Genomic DNA, 19,948 nt, shown 5'->3' with positions numbered 1-19,948 from the left:
TACATTTACATAGCAGCTAGGATGACCCTTAAAGACATTCCCAAACACAGGGCAGCTGTAACCCCTAGCGTTCCCAACCAAGCTATCTGACACTCAAGCTCCTGTAACCTCAGAAGAATTATGACTGCCTAGCTAAACAAAGCATTGATAACACCACACCCTGCAGTTTTCACCTGAGTAAATGTCACCAACATCTCATGCATGTCCTCTGCCTTGGTGAGTGTGCCGGACTGAATGCAATCCACTAGTGGCTTCCATGTCCACCTTACCAAACCCTTCTGACCTTGCCCCACTGATTAGATCCCACTTCGATGACAGCTGAGATGCAACCTGGGTGCTCCCCCTGGGCGGGGCTCAGCTTTGACAAGCCTGATTTAGCACTCCATTTCTTTCCCTTATAAATCCTATCTTTAACCTCAGACCATTCATTGTTTAGGAATTCAGGTCTCCTTGGGAGTCTCATGTCCTTGCCAAGCCCTCGCCAGGCTCTCCCCACTGCCACTCCCTTGACAGCCCAAGGCTGCATTCTGAGGCTCTAGGTACACAAGAGAGAACTTCAGGTCTCACATCCTATATTGACCCTCTTTATGTTCTTGAATTACCACCTACCTGAAAAAGCCTCAAGGTCTCAGGGGAACATCCTGGAGTCCCTGCTGCCAAAAGGTTTTTTGAGTTTTAGTTGTCTTCCAAAGTTTATCATATGAAGTCTTAGTGTCTTAGTGCTTCACTGGAGTTTGTCATATGACTGGCTAATAAATCAGTTTCAAAAACAAATGTAACTAACAGAAGTTCCAGTTGAATTTTCAAGGCTAGTAGGATTGTGTTCTTCTTCCTCTCCCTTTCCCTCCCTACCTGCCTCCACCAACTGCCACAGCATATATTAAAAGCTGACGTGCCAAACTTTGCCTTCCGGCAGAAATTACCTCGGAAATGAAGCTAAGATTCCAGGGGTCCTGGCCTTTAAGAGAATCTAATCCAAGAGGACAAGTGGAACTGAGAGGCCTAGGGAGACTTAAAGTTGGAAGGAAAGAATTCACAGCTAATTTGGAGGATAAACAGAAAAGTAGTTTAGCATAATGTGAACATTTTCCCATGTGCCACAGCAAAGGAAGGTGGATTTGGGCTATTTAAGGAGAATTGCCCTTTCCACCTTAGCCTTCTTTTCTCAGAGTTAGCATTCAACCACCAAAACAGCCCCAAACCAGACGGTTGTTTCCACACTCACAATTTACATAGCTTTAGTCCATTCATAGCAGGTAGGTATCTAGCGACACTAAGGCTTCCTACCAGTTTTTTTTTTTTTTTTACAATTTCATTTTATCGCTCATGATTTCCTTTTGCTACTTTTATCAGCTTTATGTCCTGGAATTTCACTTAGCCTGGCGGGCCTTCCCTCTGCCACAGCTAAAAGAGAACTCAAATAGACTTTGTGTTGGGAGTGGGACATGACCCAGCCATCTGGGGTAACATATATCCCTTCTAGAACTAATTTTTCTATGATTTTTAAAATCCTTACTTTCAAAAGAAATGTAATCCTTATGTTTCTACCTCATTTACACTCAATTTAGGAAAGCCCTCTTTTGTAAGATCTGTGTGATGTCCAAATAGCCTCCTTGACACACATGCTCCTTTCAAGAGCCTGTAGAAGTCTTCCCAAGTCAGAACAGATGCTTTCTGACTCTAAATTGAAAATCCAATTAAACACGCAATTTAGGTGGATGCCAAAAAGTTTAGCCTTGAATTTTCAGCTAACGCCTACTAGCACAAAAGTATTTGAGAGCATTGAAATTCTATAATCTAGAAAAAGAGTCTGTGTGTGCTAACAATTCACTTCTCTAGCATCAATCATCTCTGACCCTGCAGCAAGCCCCAGCACCAGGAAGAGATGCATTCGAATTCCATAGGTCACTTTAGCATCTAGTAACAATAGCTAAGATATGGGCTCCAGAGAATACTTTCTGCATTTGAATCCTGCGTTTACATCTTAAGTCATTTGTAAGTATTAAACGGGTTAAAGCAGGAAAAGCACTTACTGTAGTGCCTGACATAGTCACTACTCAGTCCCATGACCTGTAATTACTAGGCTTTTGCACACTGCTCTTGGTTCTTATTGGGAACAATATAAGAAACTACTGTATCTACAGAAAGACATTTCTGAAACTTTCGTAAAACTACTTTTAAAGATACGGCTCATTTTGCCTTTTAATGTCCCTTATAGTAAATAAGTCTTTGTTAAATTAACATTAGATTACTCAAGCTAAAAAAAAAACCAGATATGTGTCCTCGTGATGAGCTAATAGGCTTCCTTTAACTTGAACATCACAAACACAGATGAGTGACTAGTTTTTCATTCTTATTTTATTCTTGGCTTTGGCTGTCAAAAAGTTAGGGTTTTTGTTTGGTTATGGTAGCAATCCCCAGTTTAGCAATAATAATAGCTTAATAATGGCTCTTATTTATGAAAAAAGTGCTAATGTTAAACATTAGCATTTTGAAATATTATTGTCTGATTTTTGCACTCCAAAATAAAAATTAAAAGAGGGCAATTCCTGCAAATAAATATACCTGATATTAATACACAGGAAGTTTTTGAGTCACTTGCTTTGTTCCTGTCCTGGCTCTGACCTATGTTATATTCTGATATAAACAGGAGAAAAGTATACATAGTCTAATGCTACAGATTTCAACAGCTGTTAAAATCACACAGTAATTGTTCCTTCACACTGTGTAGAGTTACACCGTGGTGAATTTGCTGCTTATACACAAGGAAGGAAATCAGAATCTAGGCATTGATGAGTACTCATTAAATCAGACACACACATACAAAAAAAACACTTTGATCTTCTTTTGTCTTTTACTCCAGTGCCATGTAAATTATACAGCCAAGGCTTTCTGGAAGTTTCTCATTCTCCACTGCCTCATGGACACGCACATGAATATAAAGCACACAAATGACTAGATCTGTGGCTGCGCCCAGCAACTGCTTACTATCTCAGATGCCCCGGTCCAGAGGACCACAAGGAGGGCACAAATTCAAATTACAGTTCTTAGAGGTTCCAGAATGGACTTTTATTTATTATTTAAACTGGGATAGCTTTGAGAGTAAAAGAAGGCACAATTAATAATTTTTGCCAGGACTACAGGTATAAACATATACTAGACAAATTAGGATGTATAGTCACCATACCTAACGGGCTCAGATTATTTCAAATCTACCATTGCAGTTGCTGTCGGACTGAAAAGGATGTTGAGCCAAAATATTTTTGCACCTTTCTTTCCTTATTGACGACTTAAATTTCACCATTATGAATTCATTCCTTTGGATTAGAAGTTGTCCACCACGGATAATTTTGCCACCAGAGAATATTTGCCTAATGATATTTTTCATGGTCACAACTGGGATGGGGGCTGTTACTGGCATCTAATGGATGGAGAACATGAATGCTGCCAAACATACTACAATGCCCAGAACATTATTGAGCCCAAAGTGCCTATAGTATGGACTAAGGTTTAAAAACCCTGCTTTGGATTAAGAAGTCTCTTCTGTTGCTCCCATTTGAAGATAAATGAATATCCAGAGAATGGTAAAAGACAAGCCAAAGTCTGGGAGAAAATAGTTGCAGAAGACGTATCTGAGAAAATACTATAACAGTTATCCAAAATATACAAAGAACTCTTAAAACTCAACAATAAGAAAACAACATAAATTTTAAAATGGGTAAAAGGCATGAACAGACACCTGACCAATGAAGATCTATGGATGAAAAATAAGCATATGAGAATATGCTCAACATCATATGTTATTAGGGAATTGCAAATAAAAACAACAACGATACCGTTATACACCTGTTACAACAGCCAAAATCCAGAACACTGACAACACCAAATCCTGGCACAGATGTGGAACAACAGGAACTCTCATGCATTGCTGCCAGGAATCCAAAATGATACAGCTGCTTTGGAAGACAGTCTGGCAGTTTCTTTTTTTTTTCAAATGCCAAAAAATTATGCTTCTTACAAAACCAAACACTTTTACCATAGATCTAGGAATTGTACTTTTTGATATTTACCCAAAGAAGTTAAAATTTATACAAGTTTTATTTATAATTGCCAAAACTTAGAAGCAACCAAGATGTCCTTCAGTAGGTAAATAGAAAAATAAACTGATATACTCAGGCAATGAAATATTATTCAGTACTAAAAGGAAATGACCTATCAAGCCATGAAAAGACATGGAGGAACATTAAATGCATATTATTAAGTGAAGGAAGCCAATCTGAAAAGGCTACATATTGTACAATTCCATCTATATCGCTTGTTTGAAAAGGCAAAATGATAGAGGCAGTAAAATGAGCAGTGGTTGCCAGGGCTTAGGAGGAGGAAGTGATGAATGGGCAGAGCACAGAGGGTTTTTAAGGCAGTGAGATTATTCCATATGATACTATAACAGTGTATACATACCATTATACACTTGTTAAAACCCGTAGACCGTACAGGACCAAGAGGGAACCCTAGTGTAAATGGTAGACTTTGGTAATAATGATGTGCTGATGGAGGTTCATTGATTCTAACAAATGTGTCACTGTGGTGCAAGATTTTTTTTTTTTTTTTGACATCATTGGAACATTTTATTCCTCAGGACGCAGTGCAGGATTTTGATAGTGGGGAGGCTGTACACCTGTGTGGGGCATATGAGAACACTCTGTGTCTTTTGCTTAATATTGTTGTGAACTTAAAACTGCTTTTAAAAAAAGATGCATGAAGGAAACACATAAGTCCCTCATACTTCATATCAAATGATTTTATCAAATGGTGAGAGAAAGTGATAAATGAAGGGCTGCCAAGTCAAAATATTACTGTCTTCAGATTATTGCCTATGCTGACTCTTCTATAGTAGACTGCGGGTGGTCAGGAGATGAGGGAGGTGACTGCAATTACCTCATGCTTTGAGAGAAGTTATAAAAATCATTCATTCATTTATTCATTTTACTAACCAAATTTTATTAAGCCCTGCTGTTGGCCAGAGCCTTAGGGATTTCCCATAAGCCTCCCATTTCCATAGCAGAAAACAACCTAAAGCTCGAACTACTGAAGCCTACATCCTGACCATTCTGCTGCCCTCAGAGGCCACCATTTACCATGCAGTCACTAGACCTATGCTGGCATGATCAAAACTGTGGGTATGAACCTTGAACTCAGGCTACAGTTTCCCCATATATGATATGACTGGTTTTACTCAATGATTATGCATTCCAGTTATTCATCTTGTGGGTAGATGCAAACTGCAGCAGTACCCTGAGTTTCTGAGAGTGTGTAGAATGGGCCAAGTATGTAGGCCAGAAATGCCCTACATCCTGGATCTTGAAATGAGTGGGAGAGAAGGAAGACATTTATCTAAAGAAACATTTCCCTTAGTGTCCCATGCAGGCCAATGATTGGCTTCTGTACTCTTCTCATGTCCTAACCTAAACTGTAGAGTTTGTTCTGTCCCACTAACTTCAGACCTTAGAGACATACAGGGCATATCCAAGCAACCCTAGTTACACTGGTGACACCAAGACGCTGTGCAGATGCTTCAGAGTGAATGTTAATACAGAAAGACAGACTAACTACATTGACGGTGGGATTAGCATGTGCCGAACCTTGGTGAAAGCAATTTATTTTTTTTGTCTCATTCCAGGCATCTGTGGTGAGATTTTTCCGCACCCCATCTCCCAAAACAGAGATCCTGGGTTTTCCCAAAAGTAGCATAATTTTTCTGATGTAAACAGTAGATACCACCGTAATCTTTCGTCAAAGATTGCTTCAGAAGAAATAATTTTTCTGTGAAATTTCAATGAAGGAAAGAAGTAGCTCAGTGAGTACGCAAGCATATAGGAGGTGTAACTCTCTGAACCTTCCATTGCAAGTACTATTCTGCGCAAAATATTGCTTTTTCTTTACAATTGGGAGGTGAGATTAAGAATTATTTTATACACCATTAAATCATTCCTCCTATCTTTACATTTCTTCTAGTTATCCTTTCATCTTCTTTTCTTTTCTTTTTGAGATAGAGTTTCACTTTTGTCTCCCAGGCTAGAGTGCCATGGCGCAATCTCGCTCACTGCAACCTCCACCTCCCAGGTTCAAGCGATTCTCCTGCCTCAGCCTCCTGAGTAGCTGGGATTACAGGTGCCTGCCACCACATCCAGCTAATTTTTGTATTTTTAGTAGAGTTGGGGTTTTGCCATGTTGGCCAGGCTGGTCTCGAACTGCTGACCTCAGGTCATCCACCTGCCTCAGCCTCCCAAAGTGTTGGGATTACAGATGTGAGCCACCGCACCCAGCCTACCCTTTCATCTTCTAAATCTCTATATTTTGAAGTTCTCCATTACTTTTTGTTTCTGACTTCTGCTTCCAGTGTTTTATAATTCTTTCACTGCTTTTCTTTTGGTTCAATCTGATGCCTTTCTTATTTCACTCTCTTTACTACAACATTGTCTATGTGCACTTTTGTACTTATTTCCACTGCCTTTTTGCTCCCAGTTTTAGTGTCTAATCTTTATCTCGTGTGTGTGTGTGTGTGTGTGTGTTGCCACTAGTGGTCATTCTTTTTACCTCTGAGGATTGTTTCTTTCTTTCAAAAAAAAAAAAAGTTAGAATGTAAACATTTTATCTGCTCATTTGTGGTATCTTTGTTTATTTTTTGAGTTTTCCAGTTTGGAACTCTCTCTCTCTGCCACAAATTCTGCCCTTGAGAAACTTTTTAACAACATGCCATAATGTGTGGCCCAATCTAATTAAGAGGACAGGAAAAAACCCAGATGATAAAAACACTGGGCTGAGATTATCACTGCTAATATTTTGGTTTGTTAGAGAACTCTTTCTTTTTGTTTGGGGGGTGGAGGGCTGTCTACTGCAAACATACCTCTTTATGCCTTGATGACATGTGCATTGGAGGAGTTTCTGGAACAGACTTAATAGCTTTCAGTGATCTCTGAAGGAAATTAGTCAGTGTTGCCAAAGATATCAGAGAACTAAGCAGAAGAGTAGAAATATAAAGAGTGAGCTAAGGGATTAAGAAACAAAGAAAGAAGTGGAATGTTCAGTTGGTTAAGGAAAATCTGAGTATGGATAAGAAAGCCTATGTCTGCGAATATCCTAGAATCTGTGTTTTATCACTTCACCTCTCACTATGATGAATTACTAGTTACTGTAGAGAAGCCACGTTACACCATCCCCATGGATCAAATTTCCTTTTTAAAAATCTGACCTCAGGTTCCCAACACCTAGTCTCCTAAGGAAGAATAGCAGGAACTTTAATTTGTACTTAGGAATTAACAATTTGAATTTTTCTATTTGGGACTCTGCAGATGCACCTTTTAAAAAACACAGAAATTAGGCAGTTTCTAATAGTTTTTTAAATAGATAGGCCACTGGCTTGGGATGGAATTGTTCCTATTTGTATTATTTATTTGGAAGAGAATTTTCTTGAACAAACTAGATTGCAAACTGGCATATAGTGTAAATTTATTGAGGGTTAGAGGTGTGTCTGTTACAACCACCTATCCCCAGAGAACCTACTGCAAAGCTCTGTACATTGTTAGCATGTAACAAATATTCATTGAAACAATACACAAAGGAATAAATACCAAATTTCAGTGAAGTTGGAAGGGACCCCGAGTGTTCAGCATGTGCTTCTCCATCCAGAATGAAGTAAATGGACATGTGTGCAGGAAAGCTTCTTTCTTCCCGGATTCACTTTTAATATAGGAACAGCAGGGTCAGTTCCTTGTTCTTGAGGATTCCTGGGGATTGGAACTTACAAGCCAAGTTCCCAGCTTACAGAGTGCTTGGAAACATTTTGACAGGGACAAACTGTGTAAGGACAAAAGTGTATCACTTATCAATCACCTTCAGCAACCAAACCGGGCATTCTGAACAGCCCTTGTTAAGTAACCATACAGGCAAGGCAGCACAGGAGAGTCAAACGAAATCAAATATGAAGAGACTGAAATAATGCTTTCTGAGAATTGATATTCCCAAGTTGGCATACAGATTTTGGCAGACACAAAGCCATTCCCTTTCCCGTAAACTCAGGGAATATTAAACCAAAAGTCTTTCTTATTTTAGTTGATTGGCTAAAGTGGGGATTTCTGAAAGTTAAAGGAGACAAAATGAAAAGACTTCACAAGTATTGTTAGAGAATTTACAGCAGGAACCAGTAGTTTTTCCTTCTGACTTTACAGCCTGTGACTGATGACTAATCAGTGAGTAAGCAAGTATAGAGTAAGTGTAAGGAAATGATAATTAATTCTTATCAATTCTGATAATCCTATCAGTTTAATAGTAAGTAAGTGTGCTGTGTGTTGGCAAGACTCTAATTCAAAGTAGTATTTCCAGAATATGGACCTTGGGATTACTTTTAGCACATTCACCACCTGTAAGCAAGACTTTGGCCCTCTTCATGGCACAGATATTTACTGGGCAATACCTTCCAGCACACGCTATACACTGGAGATAAAGAAATCAAGGAAGTAGCGACTGCCTTGTGGAAGGGGGGTTTCTTCGTGTCAAAGAACTTAAGGGAAGCTCAGAAATTCTATCCTCAATGGATTTTTTTCCCCTAAAAGCATAACATATACAGCAGTTCCCCCCTTATTTGTGGTTTGGTAACTTGCCATCATTGAGGACAAAAAATATCAAATGGAGAATTCCAGAAATAAACAATCTATATACACTTTAAATTGCTCACCGGTTTGCGGTGATGAAATCTCTCACCATTCCACTCAGCCCTGCATGGGACATGAATCATCCGTTTCCTTAGGGTATCCACATCCTTGCTGTATATGCTACCTGCCTGTGAGTCACTTAGTAGCCGTGTTGGTGATCAGAGGGACTGTCATGGTATGGCAGTGCTTGTGTTCAAGCAACTCTTATTTTTCTTAATAATGACCTCAAAGCACAAGAGTAGAGATGCTGGCATATTGTTATAATTGTTCTACTTTATGATCCATTACTATTGATTTCTTACTGTGCCTAATTTATCAATTAAACTTTATAATAGGTATTAATGCATTGAAAAACATGGTATATATAGCATTGAGTACTATTAATATCTGCAGTTTCAGGTATCCACTGGGGGTCTTGGAACTTGAAAAACATGGTATATATAGCATTGAGTACTATTAATATCTGCAGTTTCAGGTATCCACTGGGGGTCTTGGAACCTATTCCCCACAGATAACAGGGGATTACTGTATATTGGTTGATTTAAATGGATTTCCTTCATTCACTCTGCCACCTGATTCCACCACAGCCTTTTTGACTAGACCCCATGATTCAGACATGATGATGTCATGGTCTCTAACATGACAGTATTTAAAGACTTCTAAATGAGTCTATATGTTGGCAACTGCAATTTCATGTGCATTTTTTCTTGATAAAGTTTGATTAGTTAATGAAGTATAGCAATATCTAATAGCTATACAATATTTATAATACCTCCTAATTCAGCCTTATATAAAAATTAAATTAAATCTTTAACATAGCATGTTGTGGTTACTTTGAAATATTATGTGCTGAGGTAGGGCGCTGATTTGTTTACTAAGCACTGACAAATATATTACGTTTGTTTACTCTCAATATCACTTTATTGCTGCCTCACTTCCTTCTATTTCAGCTATGTTTTAAAATAACTGTTCTGTACTTTAGAAATAACACATGCTGCTGAAAACTTGGAAAACAAAGAAAATCTCAAAAGAAACAGGAAAATAAGTTACCCCAAATCCTGTCGCACGTGGGTGGCTTCTATTATGTTTGGCAAAGCCTTATAATGTTTTTTTCATGTATCTTACGTTGCTTGACAGAAATCGTATCACATTATATTTACAGCTTTGTGCCTGTTTTTCTCTTAACAACATACTGGGGACTGTTTTCCCACGTCAGCAAAGATTCTGTTAAATGGCTGAATAGCATCAAAGAGTATTATTCTTAAACTGCTGCATGCTGCCTTGCCATGGGTCAGCAGAAATACAGCCCCAGAAGCTGTGGTTTTATCCAGACCAAGAAGCCATTCTTTGCATTCTCGGTGGAGCATCCTCCCCTTAGGAATGTGGAGCTGATGATGCCAAGTGTGTCCTTGACCTTCTGGGCAGGATGGAGAGCTCTTCTATTTTCTCAGGCTTCTTCCTGATAAGGGTGATCAAACAGCAAAATTCAAGATTTATTACTTGGGAACCTAATTTATTTGCAGTTGTTTAGAGCTTTCATTGGTGTCCTGATCCTTTTATTCATTTGCTGCCTTATTTTAGAAACTCACCAACTGAAACCAATATCAATCAATAAAACCCCAATTTGCACCCTATTTACAATTCTGAATCAGTTTCTTTTCTGTTTACTGTTTTTCTTCTTATATGATTTTTCCTATAGTGGTCAATATCAATATTTCATATTTGGCTACCACTTTATTTCGGCAAAATGCACCTAAAACATGTTTGTTAGTTGTTTAAAAATGTAAATCCAATGGAAAATTTACCTCACAATTTGACTGTGATGTGTACATGAATGGATGTATTTACCTATATTTATATTGTTATATGTGTAATTTTTTATAATGCAAGCTTCAATTTTTAAAAACATTTTTCTCTTGAATGTGTAAGTTATATAATTCATGAAGTTATTAAATCTTGTGACTTGGCATCTTAATGCATTTTTTTTTCTTTTTGCCCAGGCTAGAGTACAGTAGCATGATTTTGGGCTCACTGTAACCTCTGCCTCCTGGGTTCAAGCAGTTCTTCTGCCTCAGCCTCCCGAGTAGCTGGGATTACAGGTGCCCACTACCATGTCTGGCTAATTTTTGTATTTTTAATAGAGATGGAGGTTTCACCACGTTGCCCAGGCTGGTCTTGAACTCCTGACCTCAGGTAATCCACCCACCTTGGCCTCTCAAAGTGCTGGGATTACAGGTGTGAGCCACCATGCCCATCAATGCATTTTAGAGACAAGGTTTTGGAAGTCCTAGAAAAGCTTATGATAATCAAAACAATAAATTATTTCTAAACCATGACATAAAATAATAGTAATAATGAACAGTTATTACATTCATGCCAGGTGTGCTCCACTTAAGCACTTTTCACATTTTTTTCGATAAACTTCCTAAAACAACTCAAAAACAGTTCCTATTATGAGCTCCATTACTGTAGATGAGGGAAACACAGTGAGAATTTCTTAAAAGCCAAATTTTTCCCTACCTTTTTCCTCTAAGAAGGTCAATATGAATCTCGGTGCTAATTGCTTCCTCCTTAAAGTTAATAATGACACTATTAATAGCAACATGAGTCATCATTCATTGGGTGCATATCAAGAGAAGCAGGTACTTTATAAATATTATTCCTAATCCTCATGTGGTAGATTGTATTTGTAACTACGATAATCTCTCCTTTCCATGTGCTCCTCTGCAATGTGACCTAGCCATTCTCACATCAAGAAGAGATTTTCTTCAACCCCTCCAATCTCTACTCCCTCAATTTCTCCACCCCTCCAATATAGGTGGGCCCTATGGCTGCTTTGACCAAGAAAATACAGCAGAAGTGACATTATGCCAGTTTCAGGACCCAAGTCTTAAGATTTTACCTGCTTCCACTTCCCGTCTCACAGAATATTTGCTATGGGGACCTAGCTACTGTATAAGAAATGTGACTACTCTGGGACCACCATGCTGTGAGAAACCCAAGCTACATGGAAAGACCCAAGAGTCAGGGTCAGCCAACTATACCCTGTGGGCCAAATCTGACTCATCAGTCTGTTTTGCATGATTTGCTAGCTAAGAATGGCAGGGCAGGGCAGCCAAAAGAATAACAACAGTCTTGATGTTTAACGAGTATATATGAAACTTAAATAAAATTTTATTGAAATTGTCTCACATTTGTTTACTTACTGTCTGTGGCTGCTTTCATGCTACAGTGGCAGAGTTGAATAGCTGTGACAGACATCATATGACCCTTGAAGCCTAAAATATTCACTATCTGGACCTTTACAGGAAAAGTCTGCCAACTCCCACCCCTAGAGGATAAGAGGGAGAGGCCAGGAAGCAGCAAGGAGCTAATACATATAAGTATATAATATACCATACATCTCACACCCTCCACTTTCAACCAACTCAACGATGCCAAGTGGAACAGATACAAAATATCCAACTGAGCCTTTCCCAAATTCATTATCAACAATAGCAAAAGCAAAATAAATGGCTGTTTTAAAGTGTTAAGTTTTGAGTAGCTTGTTACGTAGTAAGAGATAAACGAAACACCTTACAACCACCCTACAAAGGAAGATATTGTCATCCAAATATTTAGATGAGGAAATAGAAGCTCAGAAAGATTAAATAACTCACTTAAGTTCACACAGCTGACAAATAAGGAGCTCGGATTTCAACCCAGGTTTTTTTAGTTCCTAAGCTTTACTTGTAATACGGTAGCCTCATAATATTCAGGCTTTTCTCTACTGCAATACATTTTACGCCCATGTCAGTCTTCATTAACTCAATAAATGTGTACTGACAATTGTCACCACAGGTAAGCACTGCACTAAGCTTTGTGGGGAAATAAGAGATGTAATTCAGATGAAATTTGAAAATTTTACTTAATTTTCGGCTTAGCTAAGAAGACCAACAGTTATTATAATGTGATGGTGGATGAAATATTATAAATTCAACTTTGACACATTTACTCTGACGGTGGTGGCCTACAGAATTCTATTGTAGGTAATAAAAATTTCAGAAAAGCTATTCATTTGATCTTTATGTCACAGTTCTAGGACTTTTTTTTTAAGGAGCAAGTCAGCAGTAGGTGACGAGATGACTTGAAAGCTCATTCTACCTACTCACAAAGTTAGTTACATGTCAGTGTTTTACTTTTTTTTTTTTCATTTCAGATTAACTGCCCTCTTCCATGTTCAAACCATATGTAACTGTAACTGAATGGAAGTTAAACATCTGGAAACCATTAGGATTGAATAGCAATGAAAGGCAGGAAGCACAAGACTATGGAAAATGATTTCGAGCGACCAGGGTAAGGAATGTAAAGAAAACTGTTGAAGGATATTCTAGGTTGCCTGCTAGTCTTTTTCTGAGGTCACTACTGGAGATGGGTCACTCTGAAGTGAAGTCTGTCAACTATGAACACAGCTAGATGAAATACACTATGGCGAAAAATGGAGGCAACTATGGGTTTAAAAGACATTTCCTTGTTTATCAAGGGCCCTACTTAAGTGTTGGCTGCTTGCGAGCTGGAATATGTCATCTTTATAATATTTGATAGTCAGTGGTTTGTTGGGACTAGCATATACCAGCTTATAATAATTGATTAAATTTTTAGGATTTTTTTGTGAGCTAATTGTTGAAATCTGCCATGGTAGGAGCATTTACACCATGGAAACTGGCAAATACAGTAAGTTAGGGCTCTTTTTTAAGAGAGCCAGTTTACCAAAACACCACTGAGACAGAGTCAATTAAAAATGATTAGCCAGTAGTCCAAAATTCTTTAGAGTATATGATAAAGGACAAGGCATTCATTATATTTATGCTCTTCAATAAATTTTAGTGACATGAGAAACAAATCTGGAAGCAAAATTATAGCTCCAGTTTAGTCCCCCAAAATGCTAAAACATGTAGCTATATGTATATAGAAACATTATAAGAAAGAAAATACGTCAATGTCTTCACAGTGGTTATCTTTGGGGTGTGGATTTACAGGTAACTATTGATTCATGCACTGTATCTTTCAAGTATTCTATAAGTATTGCTTTTTTAATTAAAAGACACATTAAAAATAATGTGCCTAAGTATTAACCTGTTTAAATTTTGTGTACAAGAATGACAGCAGGAGGAGTAAGGAAGAAAGGTGGGAAGAGGAGGGCTTCCTCTTCCTCACTCATTCAGTTCTGTGAGAAAGGGATTGAAGAGAAACTATGATGATTTAATTGGAGCTAGGAGTTCTGCTAGGGTCACAGAGGGAATGAGTAGAGAGAAGCAAAAGACAAATGAGTAGGGAGAGGCAGGAAAAGTAGCAGAGGGAATGCTAAAATAGGGATCAGAAATTGTATCCCTAGCAGCTTTAAGAAGCCATGTCAGAGTCATTTCACTTTTTGGGCATCAATTTTTTCCTCTCCAAACTATGCAGACCACACTAGGAAAAAAAAAAACACACACACACATTTCATTTTAATCAAGATGTTCTAAGTGAACTTCCTCTTGAGGGCAGCCAGCTCTCAGGGTGGGTGTATGGCAGCATGCGACTCACCTGGCAAAGGGAAGTGGTGCCGGTAGACTTGCATAGAGGAATGTTTGCTGGAGAGGAAGGAAGGGAATTGTGCAAGATGGGGGTAGAGGGGTGTCGTTTAGTGAAGGCGCTGGAAGAAAACTGTCCTAATTATAAAAACTCAGTGGTAAAATCAAAGGGATGTTTGGGGACAAAAACAGGATTCCAGTTTTGTTTTATATGTAGATAAGGAATTGCTTCACACAGTCACATTTCTAACTTCTACCAAGGAATTTCTGAATATGATCTGTATGACAAGTATGACAAGATCCCTGACTGTGTGTTATAATGAGAAAATCACGAATCTTCATTAGATTACTCTGAAACTAAATAAATTTTGTTTAGTAATGTTTTAGACACATCGCTTAAGGTCCAGATTATTTTCTAGGATCACATTCTAAAATAGATCTTAAAAATATAGTAGAATTTTTTTTTTGAGACAGGGTTTCATTTTGTCACCCAGGCTGGAGTGCAGTGGTGCAATCCCTGCTCACTGCAGCCTCAACCTCCTGCCTCAAGTGATCTTCCTGCCTCAGCACTCCAAGTAGCTGGGACTACAGGCATGCATCACCAAGGCCAGCTCATTTTTGTATTTTTCACAGAGACGTGGTCTCACCATTTTACTCAGGCTGGTCTCAAACTCCTGACCTCAAGCTCTCTACCTGCCTTGGCTTTCCAAGGTGCTTAGAATTACAGGTGTGAGCCATAGCACCCAGCCTAGTAGAATTTTTATTAATTGTTAACTCTAACACTAATGTAGTTAGAAAGAAGTGGAAACTAATGGCTCAGTATGTTACTTTATCTGTGGGTTCCAATTATCTATACAAAATTGTTGCTTATTTCTACAATGGTTTCATGTCTATTATGGTTACTCTCACTCATCTTGAAGAAAAAAAATCCCCTGATGTGATAAAGTACAATGGTTCCAACTCACATACTTAAAATGTAATTAAAATTAAACTTTAATCTTTTTATAAAACTTTATTTAACACATGCCATGTATGCCTTTTTTCAAGGAGAGCTGTATTTTTTAAACTACTTTGTAAGTCAGTCTCATATACACATGATGTGGAAGCTAATTGGTTATCTCCATTTTAATTGTATTTTTGAGATATTATAAGAAAAATTTCAGTATTGCACTCCACTGGATCCCTCTTCCCAAACAGACCTGGATGAGTCTAGCTTTGCCCAAGATCGTGGACTTCCTTGCTATGTGGGGCTGGGTGCTGAGGACATCGACACATCTGTAACCAAACCAGTGAACCTCAGTGGGAGCTGAGAGCCATGTCTATGGAATGAGGGCCTCTCATTCCTTTGTTCTCGATATTTCCTGGCAACGTGTACACAAGCACATGCTATTAACAGATGGTGGAAGGCATAATTGGGATTTTTATCATAACATATCCCTCATGCTTCCACCATGTGCCAAAGAAGCAGAGATGCATGGGCTAGCTAGCTTCATCACAGCAGGACTAAAACCCCCTACTGCACTTCAAACCTCCCAAGACCCGAGTCCCTCCACGACAGACTCAACCACTCAGTTAGATGTGGTTTTCAGTCAGAAGTACAGAGCCAACTTTGGCAGACACGTTCATGTCAGATTGCTTTTAAGATCAATTGTTAATAGGAGAAAGACTAGAGCCTAGTTTATCTGGTAAGTTGAGGCATACATCTCTGCTGCAGGGCTGAGGTCTATGGGATTGGCAGAGAGCCCTAAACTTTGTACAGACAACTGTGCCTCAAAACCCGCACAGATGAAAAGGTCTCCTTTGCTTAACCCCATAGCTATGTGCTGAGCAAGTCAAAAAGAAAGCAGGATAAGTATGGCAAAGAACTTAGCCAAAGAAGCTTAAGAGGATTAATTTTGATTTTTTGCTGTTGATGTTCAAATCTAGCGTGTGCCTTCTTAGTTCAAAATTGATTACCTAGGTCTGCTTTATAAAAGCGTATATACGTGGTGCATATTTTTAATTCTTCATAATTTGTAAGTATCTAAAGAAGTACTGTTCATAACATTCATATGACTCTAGAGCATTTATGCAGCTTGCATCATCCAAAGAATTTGAGGGGTTTTGTAAAAAGCTGGCTGGGAATATTTCACATTTCACCCAGGATGATTAAAATCGCAGGACTGTCCTTTTGGCACATGCCTGAGCATTGTAATCAGTGACTTTTATATTTGATGGTCAGTAGCATAGTTAAAGAAGTACCTCAGAGAGCTTGAACTCTAACATGGTGGTGGTTATTGCTGGTGGTCAGGAGCTGGGAATCAGATGGTTGGGTTCAAATCTGATGATTTCTTCTACCAGCTAAGTAACTTCGATCAACACACTCACTTCTCTAAACCTTGATTTTCTTATTTGTAAATAGGCATGAAAATAGTATCATGAGATTAGTTACATCATTATAAAATATTTAAAAATATGTAAAAGAGATCATTATAAAATATATAAAGTATCACAGGATTGTGAATTTTAAATGAATTAATATGTGAAAGTACTTAGCATAATACCTGCTGCATAATATGTGCTAAATAAACATTAGCTATTATTTATAAAAAGTGATAAACCGAGCTATATAATTTTCTGGTCCCACAGCAAAGTGAAAATATGGGACCCTTTGTTCAGAAAGCAAAGCAGGAAAAATAAAGTGCTGTTAAAGGTACTTTAAAAAAGCTTTTTATTCTCTTTTGTGCTCTCTATTGGCTTGTAATGGTGGTGTTGTATTTAATTACTAGACTTTATTTTTTAGAGCAATTTCAGATTTACAAAAAAAAAAAAAGAAAGAAACAAGAAGAAAGTGGAGTTCTCATATTACCCTCTCCAGGTCTCCACTGTTATTAACATCTTGCATTAGTGTGGCACATTTGTTATACTTTACAAACCAGTATTGACACGTAATTACTAACTAAAGTCCATAGTTTATATTAGAGTTCACTCTTAATGTGTATAGTTCTATATGTTTTGAAAAATGCATAATGTCATGTATCTCCCATTACAGTATCATACAGAATAGCTTTGCTGATCCAAAATATCCTTTGATAGCTGGCTAGTCATTTGCAGAAAACTGAAACTGGATCCCTACCTTTCACCACATACAAAAATTAACTCAAGGTGAATTAAAGATTTAATTGTAAGATCTTAAACCATAAAAATCCTAGAATAAAACCTTGGAAACAACATTCTGCACATAGCTTTGGGAAAGAATTTATGACTACATCCTTGAAAGTAATTGCAAGAAAAACAAAAATTGACAAGTGGGGCCTGGTTAAACTAAAGAGCTTCTGCATAGCCAAAGAAACTATCAGCAGAGTAAACAGACAGCCTGCAGAATGAGAAAAAATATTCACAAACTATGCATTCAATAAAGATGTAATGTCTGGAGTCTATAAGGAACTTAAAGAGTTGAACAAGAAAAAAGCAAACTACTTCATTAAAAAATGGGCAAAACACATTAACAAACACTTGTCAAAAGATGATATACAAGTCACCAACAAACATGAAAAAATGGTTATCATCGCTAATCATCAGAGAAATGCAAATCAAAATCACAATGAGTTACCATCTCACAGCAGTCAGGATAACTATCATTAAAATGTCAAAAAACAACAGATGTTGGTGAGATTGTGGAGAAAGTAAAAGCTTATACACTGTTAATTGGAATGTAAATTAGTTCAGACACTGTGGAAAGCAGTTTGGAGATTTCTCAAAGAACTTAAAATAGAACTATCATTGATCCAGTAATCCCATTACTGAGTATATATACAAAATAACACAAATTATTCTACCAAGGGACACTTGTACTTGCATGTTCGTTGCAGCACTATTCACAATAGCAAATACGTAGAACCAATTTAGGTGCCCATCAATGAAGGGTTGGATAAAGGAAATGTGGTATGTATACACCATGGAATACTATGCAGTCATAAAATAGAACAAAATCGCCTGGCCAACACGGTGAAACCCGTCTCTACTAAAAAATTTAAAAAGGCCGGGCGTGGTTGCTCACGCCTATAATCCCAGCACTTTGGGAGGCCGAGGTGGGCGGATCACGAGGTCAAGAGATCGAGACCATCCTGGCCATGGTGTAACCCCGTCTCTACTAAAAACACAAAAAAATTAGCCGGATGTGGTGGCACAGGCCTGAGGTCCCAGCTACTCAGGAGGTTGAGGCAGAAGAGTCACTTGAACCCAGGAGGTGGAGGTTGCAGTGAGCTGAGATTGCGCCACTGCACTCCAGCCTGGCAACAGAGCAAGACTCCATCTCAAAAAAAAAAAAAAAGGAATAAAATAATGTTCTTTGCAGCAACATGGATGAAGTGGAGGCCATTATCCTAAGCAAATTAATGCAGGAACAGAAAACCAGATACCACATGTTCTCACTTATAAGTGAGAACTAAACATTGAGAATTCCTGGACATAAAGGTGACAACAATAGACACTGGGGACTATTACAGGGGTGAGGAATGGTTTAAAAACTAATAGGTACTATTCTGTATTTGGGTGACAGGATCATTTGTACTCCAAACTTCAGTATCATGCAATAGAACCAGGTAACAAACTTGCACATGTACTTCCTGAGTCTAAAATAAAATTTGGAGCTGGGTGTGGTGGATCACACCTATAATCCTGGCATTTTGGAAGGGTGAAAGGGTGGATCACTTGAGTCCAGGAGTTTGAGACCAGCCTGGGTAACACTAGTGAAACCCCATCTCTACAAAAAATACAAAATACTTAGCTGGGCATGATGGGTGTACCTGTAGTGCCAGCTACTACAGAGGCTAAGTTGGGGAAATCACTTGAGCCCACGAGGTGGAGGTTGCAGTAAGTCAAGATTGCACCACTGCACTGCAGCCTGGGTGACAGAGTGAGCCAAAAAAAAAAAAAAATTTTTTTTGAAAAATAAAAAATAGATACCCTGTGCTTCGCCTATGCATCCTTTCCCCACTAACCCCTGGAAGCCACTGTTTTTTTTCATTTTCTCTATAGTTTTGCCTTTTCAGATGTCATATAGTTGGAATTATATAATATGTATCTTTTTCAGACTAGCTTTTTTAAATTAGCAACATGCATTTCAGCTTTCTCTTCCATGATTTTTTTATGGCTTGATAGCTTATTTTTATTGCTGAGTTTTATTTTATGGATATGCCACAGTTTATTCATTCATCTACCAAAACACATCTTGGTTACTTCCAGTTTTTGACGACTGTGAATAAATTTACTATAAACATTTATGTGCAGTTTTTTTGTGTGTGGGCATGTTTTTAAGTCATTTTGATCTTAGCCATTCTAATAGGTATGTAGTGGTATCTCATTTTTGTTTTAATCTGCAAATTTTTAATGGCACATGATGGGGAACATTTTTTCATATGCTATTTGCCTTCTATATGTCTTCTTTGCAGAGATGTCTGTTTAGATACTTTTCTCTCTTTCTAATTGAATTGTTTGGCTTTTTTATTTTGTTGATATTTTTTGTTTGTTTGAGATGGAGTCTCACTCCGTTGCCAGGTTGGAGTGCAGTGGCGTGATCTCAGCTCACTGCAAACTTTGCCTCCCGGGTTCAAGTAATTCTTCTGGGTCAGCCTCCCAAGTAGCTGGACTACAGGTGCACGCCACCATGCCAAGCTAATTTTTGTATTTTTAGTAGAGGCGGGG

The 19,948-nt window shown here is 38.1% G+C and overlaps 2 long non-coding RNA genes across 2 annotated transcripts in view; one reads left to right on the top strand and one right to left on the bottom strand.

Annotated features, from left to right (window-relative positions):
• Window positions 1–9,673: 9,673 nt before the first annotated feature.
• Window positions 9,674–19,948, bottom strand: part of LOC119470259 — a 43,692-nt gene continuing 33,417 nt past the window's right edge. Inside the window, exon 3 of the long non-coding RNA XR_005199146.1 lies at window positions 9,674–10,170. This is a non-coding gene — a long non-coding RNA (uncharacterized LOC119470259). The remainder of the gene's footprint in view (window positions 10,171–19,948) is intronic.
• Window positions 12,910–19,948, top strand: part of LOC108300162 — a 30,301-nt gene continuing 23,262 nt past the window's right edge. Inside the window, exon 1 of the long non-coding RNA XR_001823279.1 lies at window positions 12,910–13,046. This is a non-coding gene — a long non-coding RNA (uncharacterized LOC108300162). The remainder of the gene's footprint in view (window positions 13,047–19,948) is intronic.

The sequence above is a fragment of the Cebus imitator genome, unplaced genomic scaffold, assembly GCF_001604975.1.
Source record: "Cebus imitator isolate Cc_AM_T3 unplaced genomic scaffold, Cebus_imitator-1.0 Scaffold25, whole genome shotgun sequence".
Classification (NCBI taxonomy): domain Eukaryota; kingdom Metazoa; phylum Chordata; class Mammalia; order Primates; family Cebidae; genus Cebus; species Cebus imitator.
This window is presented reverse-complemented; position numbering and strand designations above follow the sequence as displayed.